Source organism: Pelophylax lessonae, assembly GCF_965119305.1.
Source record: "Pelophylax lessonae genome assembly, chromosome: 7".
Lineage (NCBI taxonomy): Eukaryota > Metazoa > Chordata > Amphibia > Anura > Ranidae > Pelophylax > Pelophylax lessonae.
Window position 1 is genome coordinate 8295879 of NC_138774.1, and position 10492 is coordinate 8306370.

Genomic DNA, 10492 nt, shown 5'->3' on the forward strand with positions numbered 1-10492 from the left:
AGAAGCTTGATCAGATGCTTGGTGAGGAGAAGACTGTGTCTGCAAAATATGCAGAAGAACGCGACCGTGCAAAAACGGAGGCGCGTGATAACGAGAGCAAAGCCCTGTTCTTGGCTCGCTCTTTGGAGGAAGCTCTAGAGTGTAAGGCTGAACTAGAAAGTGTTAACAAACAGCTGCGTACAAAAATGGAAGAATTGGTCAGCTCCAAGGATGATGTTGTGAAAAGCGTTCAGGAGCTAGAAGAGTCTAAGCGAGTCTTAGAACAGCAAGTAGAAGAGATGAAGATTCCGTTGCAGGAACTGGAAGAGGAATTCCAGGCAACAGAGGATCTGTCCCAAAGAGGGGATAGTGTGCCTGATGCAGTTTTTAAAAGGATCAGTGTTTTGGGGTCTGTCCTGAGTGAGCCTCAGAAATGTGATGACATGTGGCTTGAATCACCCCTTTGGAATAAACCGTTCCTTCAAAAACTTCAAGCATTGGAAAATGTATCATTAGAACTTCAGCAAACAAAGGAGCTGAGTAAGAAATGTGATGATTTCTCAGTTCAGGCTGAAAACCTAGTGGGGAAAACTAAGGCTGTTGGTGAAAACGTGAAGCAAATGAATAAGTGCCTTTCAGGGAGTGTTTCCAAAATGGAACTGGTGAAAGACGGGTGGCAGAAGTTTGATCGTGATCTTGAGATGCATTCCATGTGGAATTCAGATAGAGAAAAAGAACTAGGTGACCTTGAGCGGTCAAATAGTTCAGCAGAAAGTGCATTGAAGAAACCTGTAAAAGAATGTGTTGCAGTTCCATGCTTCTTCACTGATGCAGAGAGGAGGTCTATAATGGATACCACCCAGATCGCTGGGTTCAACTGTGTTGTTGCCTTTGACCCCTATGTTGGTGGAAGGAAAGTTGATGATGTTCTGGTTGGCTACTTCTGTGAAGAGTTTGGCAAGAAATATAAACTGAATATCAAATCAAATAGTAGGCCTTTACTGCGACTCGCTCAGGAGGGCGAAAAGTTTAAGAAGTTGATGAGTGCAAATGCTTCAGATCTGCCTATGAATATGAAATGTTTGAATGATATTGATATCTCTGGGAAAAGGAACAGGGGTCACTTTGAAGAAATGTGTGACAGCCTGTTGTCTCAATTGGAAAATCCTCTGCACAGCATCTTAGAGCAAGCAAAGCTCAAGAAGGAAGATCATTCCCTTTTACAACAAAAAGTCAATGATTGTGTACAGCTGTATGGAGAGGCAACTCAAGTCACAGAGGGATGTCAAGAGTCCCTACTTGGAACAAAGCTTAGTGAAGCAAAGGTTCTCAAAGTTGTGTGGAAAACATTTATGGATTGCAGAGAGAGGCGTCTTAAGAATGTTGAAGACATTAAGACTAGCCCAATTGAGTTGCCTATGGATCACGGTCCTCCGTGGTGGATTGGACAGACGGTTATGAGGGACAAGCTGTCTGACATTTATGAGAAAGCTGTCAATGAAGATGACAGAAACGAGAAGGAGCGAAATGATGCCAAAAATGCAGTTGAAGAATGTGTATATGAGATGCGAGACAAACTGTGTGGCATTTATGAGAAATCCGTCAATGAAGATGACAAAACAGTTTCATCCGGAAGCTTGAGGATAATAGGAGGCTTATCAGTGAGTCAGCAGTGCTTGACACATGCGTGCCTGGAAATCTGTGTCCCAACCCTAGGGTTGAAACAAGAGGGGGGGGTATGTAACAGGAAGTCAGCTAAATCTGGGAATGTAGTCACAGGAAGGAGATACATTTCCACCTGATTTAGAAAGTCCATTAATTAATTTAGGGTGTTGGCTACAGAGCTAGCCAGCAGGAAGTTGAAAGGCCTTCACCTGTTCAGAATGAGGGAGTTAAGGCTCTATAATTTGTTCAGAGAAATTCCTATTGTTTGCTGCCTCCAGAAGCTGTGTCCTGAAGCCATGTGGGCTGGGAGCAGGAGGACAGTCAGCGTGTGCCTCCCGACAGGATGTGTGGGCCTGGGAGAAGACCCCCCGGAGTGATGTGTGCCCGGGACGGTAACCAAGGGTGAATACGTCTCAAAGGTGAGAAGACGAACTGTTGATGTGAAAGAAACAAAGGACTGTGTTGCCCTGTGAAGCTATTATAAAAGGACTATTGAGTGTCCGCTGTAGGACAAGGAAGTCTGCCCGACGGTAGGTTGGAGACAGACACTTAGGCAGGTTCCAGTTGTGAGAAGGTAGCCGCCCACAGAGGCAAGGATTTATTTTCTGTTTTATTTTATTTTGGATGTTTTGCTGCATACAGCCTGGTGAAGAAAACACCATTTAATAAACCACACTGTTTGTTTGCAAGCACTTGTCGGCTACCTCTCTGGGAAAACGCACCCCCCAAGGGGTCATCCACACCCGCCACCGAGCTAATCCCTTACACTTCCTAGGTTATTATCACAGCCCACCCCCCCCCCCCCCGTATCCTATATGGTTACAATGTATCTTCATAGGTTATTATCACAGCCCCCCCCACCATATCCTATATGGTTACAATGTGTCTTCCTAGGTTATTATCACAGCCCCCCCCCGCCCCCCCCATATCCCATATGGTTACAATGTATCTTCATAGGTTATTATCACAGCGTCCCCTCCCCCCATATCCTATATGGTTACCATGTATCTTCCTAGGTTATTATCACAGACCACCCCCCCCCCCGTATCCTATATGGTTACAATGTATCTTCATAGGTTATTATCACAGCCCCCCCCCCCCATATCCTATATGGTTACAATGTATCTTCATAGGTTATTATCACAGCCCCCCCCCCCCGCCTCCCCATATCCCATATGGTTACAATGTATCTTCATAGGTTATTATCACAGTGGCCCCTCCCCCCATACCCTATATGGTTACAACGTATATTCATAGGTTATTATTCCAGTAGCCCCTCCCCATATCTCATATGCTTACAATGTATCTTTATAGGCTATTACCACAGCAGCCCTCCCCCAATACCCTATATGATTACAATGTATCTTCACTTATTATCACAGTGGCCCCTCCCCCCATATCACATATGGTCACAATGTATCATCATAAGTTATTATCACAGCGGCCCCTCCCCCTATATCCCATATCCCCCCCATACCCTATATGGTTACAATGTATCTTCATAGGTTATTATAACAGCGGCCCCTCCCCCCATATCCTATATGGTTACAATGTATCTTCATAGGTTATTATCACAGTGGCCCCTCCCCCCATAACACATATGGTCACAATGTATCTTCATAGGTTATTATCACAGCGGCCCCTCCCCCTATATCCCATATCCCCCCCATACCCTAAATGGTTACAATGTATCTTCATAGGTTATTATCACAGTGGCCCCTCCCCCCATATCCCAAATCCCCCCATGTCCTATATGGTTACAATGTATCTTCCTAGAATATTATCACAGCAGCCCCTCCCCCCATATCCTATATGGGTACAATGTATCTTTATAGGTTATTATCACAGCAGCCCCTCCCCCCAAATCCCAAATCCCCCCCCCATATCCTATATGGTTACAATATATCTTTATAGGTTATTATCACAGCTGTCCCTTCTCTACATTTCCTGTATGGTTACAATGTATGTTCATGGGTTATTATCACAGTGGCCCCTCCCCCATATCCCTAATCCCCCTCCATATCCTATATGGTTACAATGTATCTTCATTGTTATTATCACAGTCGCCCCTCCCCCATATCCCAAATCCCCCCATGTCCTATATGGTTACAATATATCTTCATGGGTTATTACCACAGTGGCCTCTCCCCCCATACCCCATATCACCCCCCCCCCCCATATTTTATATGATTACAATGCATCTTCATAGGTTATTATCATAGTGGCCCCTCCCCCGTATCCAATATCCCCCATATACTACTGTACATGGTTGCAATGTATCTTTATAGGTTATTATCACAGTGGTCCCTCCCCCCATAACCCATATACCCCCCCCCCCATATCCTATATGGTTACAATGCATCTTCATAGGTTATTATCACAGTAACCCCTCCCCCCATATCTCATATCCCCCCATATCCTCTAAGGTTACAATGTATCCTCATAGGTTATTATCACAGCCATCCCTTGTCCCCATATCCTATATGGTTACAATGTATCTTCATGGGTTATTATCACAGTGGCCCCTCCCCCCATACCCCATGCCCCATGCCCCCCCCATATCTTATATGATTACAATGCATCTTCATAGGTTATTATCACAGTGGCCCCTCCCCCCATATCCCATAACCCCCCCCCATATCCTCTATGGTTACAATGTATCCTCATAGGTTATTATCACATTTGTTTCTTCTCTCCATATCATCTATGGTTACAATGTATCATTATAGGTTATCACAGCCGTCCCTTCTCCCCGTGTCCTATATGGTTACAATGTATCCTTATTATCACAGCCGTCCCTTCTCTCCCTATCCTCTATGGTTACACTGACTCTTTACAGGTTATTAAATACCAATGATTTCGTATGAAATCTCTGCCCGGCGCTGTGAAAATGTTTGTACGATTGCAGTAACTGTGAAAATACTTGTAAATAGGAAATACTTTAAACCTGCAAAAACATCCTGAGTGTCTCTGTACATATTTTATGATTTTCTCGCCATACTTTTTGCAAAAATGTATGTCGCGTCTGCCGGACACGGCGCATCAAACTTTACAAGGGGGGTTCTAGTTTATGCCAATGGGTTATATTATACGCTGCAAAAGAATAAATGATAAAGCTATAAAGGGATATAAAAAATAATTCATACTAGGAATCTATTTTCTGTTATTACTTGCAGTTTTGGCTTTAGTTTCTGCTCAAATCTCCTTCATTTGCTGCATTAAAGGTTTTAAAGGGTCTATCACAAATAAATCCCCGTATATGTCTAATATGCTTATTTCCTATAATCGTCAGCTCCATCCGGTGGTCGTAGTGGGGTATGTTTCTGATTGAGGTATTTTAGGAAAATACTGCGTTATAACCACTAGATGGAGCTGACAAGCGAAGGAAAAAACATACTAGATCAGTGGTTCTTAACCTGGGTTCAATCGAACCCCAGGGGTTCAGTGAGTCAGTCTTGCGGGTTCGGTGGGGGGCAACGGGGCAATTGCTCCCCCCGAGAAAATATTACTGATTTTGACGCCGAGCGCACCCTGGGAAATCAAAGTTGCGGTCGGGACAACTCACAGCCATTACACATAGACACTTGACGTTTCGCCCCCTGTACCTCCCCCAGTAGGTTTCCAGCCTATCTCATGCAGGCTGCTTGCTGCTTGAGTGGGCGGTATGGGGATGTACCTGACCACGGAGATCGCGCCTTCCTGGAAGAGGGAAGTGTGAGCAGCTGAGCAGAGGGAGCCGAGTGAATGTTTCTGGAGGTAGGCTCAGCTAGCTGTACATGGTGGATTAGTTTACATGCACCTCTATGCTAAGTCTGCTGAGTTACTGCAGCTTAGCATAGTGGTTCTATTAGCTTACAAATTGAAATGCATGTCCTTTTCATTTAGCTATAAAGCATTGTGAATGCCCCCTGGTGTGGGCCCTCCTGATACCCCATGGTATGCCCTCCCAACACCTCCCTCCCAGTGTGTGCCCTTCTGACACCCCATGGTATGCCCTCCCAACCCCCCCCATCCCAGTGTGTGCCCTCCTGACACCCCATGGTATGTCCTCCCAACCCCCCCAGTGTGTGCCCTCCTGATACCCCATGGTATGCCCTCCCAACACCTCCCCCCCAGTGTGTGCCCTCCTTACACCCCATGGTATCCCCTCCCAACCCCCCCCAAGTGTGTACCCCCCTGACACCCCATGGTATGCCCTCCCAACCCCACCCCAGTGTGTGCCCTCCTGATACCCCATGGTATGCCCTCCCACACCCCCCCCCCCCAGTGTGTGCCCTCCTGGCTCTCCAGTGTGTTCCCACTAGAGCTGCACGATTAATCGTTCTGGGATCGCGATCTCGATCCACCCCCCTATGCGATCTCCATCACGAATATCGGCGATTCTGGGGGTGGGGTTATTTCACGGCCGCACCTCCGACACGCCTCCTCTGACGCGGCGGGCCGCACCTCCGTCACGCTTCCCCTAGTCAGCGCTCTCCGTTCTGCAGATGACGCGGCAGGCCGCACCTCCGTCACGCCTCCTCCATTCAGTGCTCTGCAGATGACGCGGCAGGCCGCACCTCCGTCACGCCTCCTCTATTGAGCACTGCAGATGACGCGGCAGGCCGCACCTCCGCCACGCCTCCTCAATTCAACTATGCAGTCTGCAGATGACGCGCCACCTCTTCCGTCCCACCTCAGCCCCGCCTGCTCTGTCCCCGGAAGTGACGAGGTCCTATTTCTTCACAGGTCCGAGAAAATTATGGCTGATGAGCTTTCCATGAGGTAATCAAGGACAGAGGAGGGGGGGAGAGCGGGGAAACCCCTAAAAAATAAATAATTAAATGTATATTGTAATGAATGAATATATATGCATATATTATATATATATATACATATATATATATATATGCATATATATATATACATATATATGCATATATATATATATATATGCATATATATATATATATATATATATTGTAAGGGATTAGCTCGGTGGTAGGCGTGGATGACCCCTTTGGGGGTGCGTTTTCACAGAGAGATAGCCGATTAGAGGTTGAAAACAAGACTGCTTTATTCATGCAATTTACTTTTCACAATTGCAAGCATCAAAACAGCCAAAATAAAATAAAAGACAAAATAAATCCTTGCCTCTGTGGGCGGCTACCTTCTCACGCTGGAACCTACCTAAGAAGTCTTCCCAACCTACTGTTGGGCCGACACTGCTGATCCTACAGCAGACACTCAAATGTCCATTTGTTTGCTTTTCACACAGCACAAACATTGTCCATTGAACATGTCCCTTTGTTTTCTTTCACACAGCACATGTTCATTTATTTCAGGATCCTTTACTCTTCAGATTCTTCACATTGAACACAGTTCATTTAACAGGTCCCTTTACTCTTCACACTCTTCACATGGAACACTTTGTCTTCTCACCTTTTAGACGTCTTCACTCGTGGTTACCCTCCTTAGCTTCACATCGCTGTAGGGGGTCTTCTCCCATGCTCACCAGCTTGTCGGGAGGCACACATCCGACTGTCCCCCTCTCCCAGCCCACACGGCGACAGGCGGCAGCAGTCCTTCTCCCATGCCCACACGGCGTCGGGAGGTACACGTATGTCTGTCCTCCTCTTCCCAGCTCACACAGCGACAGGAGGCAGCACTCAATAGATTTTCTCTGGACAAATTATAGAGGCCTTGATCTCCTCATTCTGAACAGCTGAATGGTTTTCAACTTCCTGCTGGCTCTTTTTGCAGCCAACACCCTATAGTATCAGTGAATTTTTCAAAGCAGGTGGGAATGTATCTCCTTCCTGTGACTACATTCCCAGATTTACCTGACTTCCTGTCACAATATATATGCATATATATATATATATATATATATATATATATATGGATATATATATATATATATATATATATATATATGTATATATATATATATATATATATATATATATATATATATATATATATATATATATATATTTTTTATTTCATTATAATATACATTTATTTATTTTTTTAGTGATTACATTTTCTGCACATAACACTACCTTTTCAGCATTTTTACTTGTGAATTATCAATATAATAATAATTAATGAAATTATTATTTTCATTATATATATATATATATATATATATATAATTTATTACAATAAATATAATGTAAAAATAATAATTTCATTAATTATTATTATATTGATAATTCACAAGTAAAAATGCTGAAAAGGTAGTGTTATGTGCAGAAAATGTAATCACTAAAATAAATAAATAAATGTATAAATATACGTGGTGCTGAGAATGTATCACTCCAGCAGCAAAAGTGGTCAATGAAATCACGTTTTAAAGTTTTAATGGCCAAAGAATAATTTTAAGGATATATAATTTTTTTTTTTTTTTTTTTTTTTAGATATTTGAATAATATATATATATTTTCATTATATTATTTATTGTATTAAAAAAATATATATTATATATATATATATTTAATACAATAAATAATATAATAATATAATGAAAATATATGTTATTCAAATATCTAAAAAAAAAAAAATTATGTCCTAATTTACCATCTCTTGTGTAGCGACCAGCAGGTGCACACAGGTGGCCCCCCTGGACATCCATGGGGTCGGGTCCACACAGTGACATAGACCATGTATTTCATACAGTAAAAATCTCAAAAATACTAAAATCAATAATTTCACATTAAGTCCACAGGAAAAAGGGAAAAAGAGTACAATACCTGCTCTTTAAGACCTCTTTCACTAACAGGAGCATGTTGTGTTGGTCTCCGTTTCACCGTTTTTCTTTTGGACATAATGTGGATTTATTAATTTCGTATTTTTGATATTCTTATATTGGATGAAATTGTCTATATCACAGAGGATTTATGTGTTGCGTTGCGCCTTTGTAATTTACTTTTATGGACATTTTCCTAGTGTTTTAGCCCATTAGTCCTCTAGCGTCAGGTTTATAGTGTAACTTAAAGAGAAATTCCGCCCCCAGGAAAAAAATTAAAATTCATCAGCTACAAATAGTGTAGCTGCTGACTTTTTAATATTAGGACTTACCTGTCCAGGGTTCCCGCGATGTTGGCACCTAAAGCCGATCTTTGTAACGGCTCTCAGATGCTGCCGCCGCCATTCAGGGTGAGGGAACCCGGCAGTGAAGCCTTTCGGCTTCACAGCCGACTTACTCCTGCACATGCGCAAAGCGTGCTTCACTTTAATTGGCCCGGTGGCAGAGAAAGGAGGAGGAGGGCTGAACTTCCGAGGGACGGCGCCGTGGTACCTGTCCCCCCCCCCCCCCCAAGAAAGGTGCCAAATGTGGCACCTGAGAGGGGGAGGAAGCATATAAGCGGAAATTGTTTGTTTCATTTCCTTTTAAATGTCAGTGCATTAGCTGCAAGTGTACACTAAAGCAGATGACAGTGTGCGCTCTTGTTTTGTTTTCTCTATAGGTACATGTTTCCACTGTACCCAGTTGAATACTAAGAGAGAGAGAGCTGCAGCAGTACCTTAGTGATTGGAGAATATACAAAATTCAAACAGGACTCTTTAGCCCAGTTGGGGTCTTCTGTATCAACGCAATCGCTGGTGGTCGTTTTTTGTTGGATTTTCTAATCCAAGTTCAGCCAATTTTATTTTCACGAACACTCACAGGAGAGAGCTGGGAAGCAGTCTGTTCACGATCTCGAGATAACTTCGTCAAGGAGTGACTGTGTTGACGTCACATTGGGTACTGCTGTACTGCACGTGTAGAAGAATGAGTGAGGCAGAGCAATGCGCAAGTCAGTCTGATGAAAACCCAGACGGCCATGTTTTAGTACCGAAAACAGGATCCTATTCCAAAGTGTGGGCTTATTTCGGTTTCAAACCATGTGATGATACTCAGCAAACAATATACTGCAAACAATGTTTAGCCGTTGTTTGTGCACCAAAGGGTAACACCACCAATTTGTTTAATCACCTGAAACGTTATCACATACAACAGTATGAGATGGTACAGAAAAAAAAAACCACTCCACAAAGTACCTGCAACCAGACAAAACAAACCTCAATTAAAGCAACATTATTCAATGCAACACCGTACCCAACAACCTCTCCCAGGCACAAAGAAATAACAAACGCAATCACATTTCACCTGGCTAAAGATATGGCTCCTGTGACCACTGTTGAAAAAGAAGGGTTTAAAAAACTCATTGAAACCCTTGATAAGCGATATTGTGTGCCCTCTCGCAATCATTTTTCACATGTTGCAATCCCTGCTCTATATAACAAATGTCGTGAAACAGTTGCAACGGAATTGCGAGATGTACTTAATTTTGCAGCAACTTCAGATTTATGGTCCAGCAGAGCAATGGAACCATACATGAGCGTAACCATCCATTTCATTAATGAAGATTTTGAGATGAAAAGTCGGTGCCTACAAACTGGGTTTTTCCCTGAGGACCACACTGGTGAAGCTTTGGCACAGGGATTGAAGGATGCTTTCATAAACTGGAAGTTGGAGGAGAAAAATCTTGTGTGCATCACTACAGACAACGGAAGCAACATTGTGAAGGCCATATCCATAAATCACTGGACACGACTGCAGTGTTTTGGCCATAGGCTTCATCTTGCAATCGAGAATGCAATGAAGGACCCACGAATTGAGCGTGCTATGGGTTTGTGCAAAAAGCTTGTCGGGTGTTTCAGCTACAGTTGGAGGAGGAAGAGGGAACTTTCTGAGGCACAAAAACAACTTGGTTTACCAGACCACAACCTTAAGACAGAGTGTCCAACAAGGTGGGGATCTAGGCAGGCTATGGTGAGGAGGATACTGGAGCAGCAAGCTGCCATCACCCAGGTCCTCTCT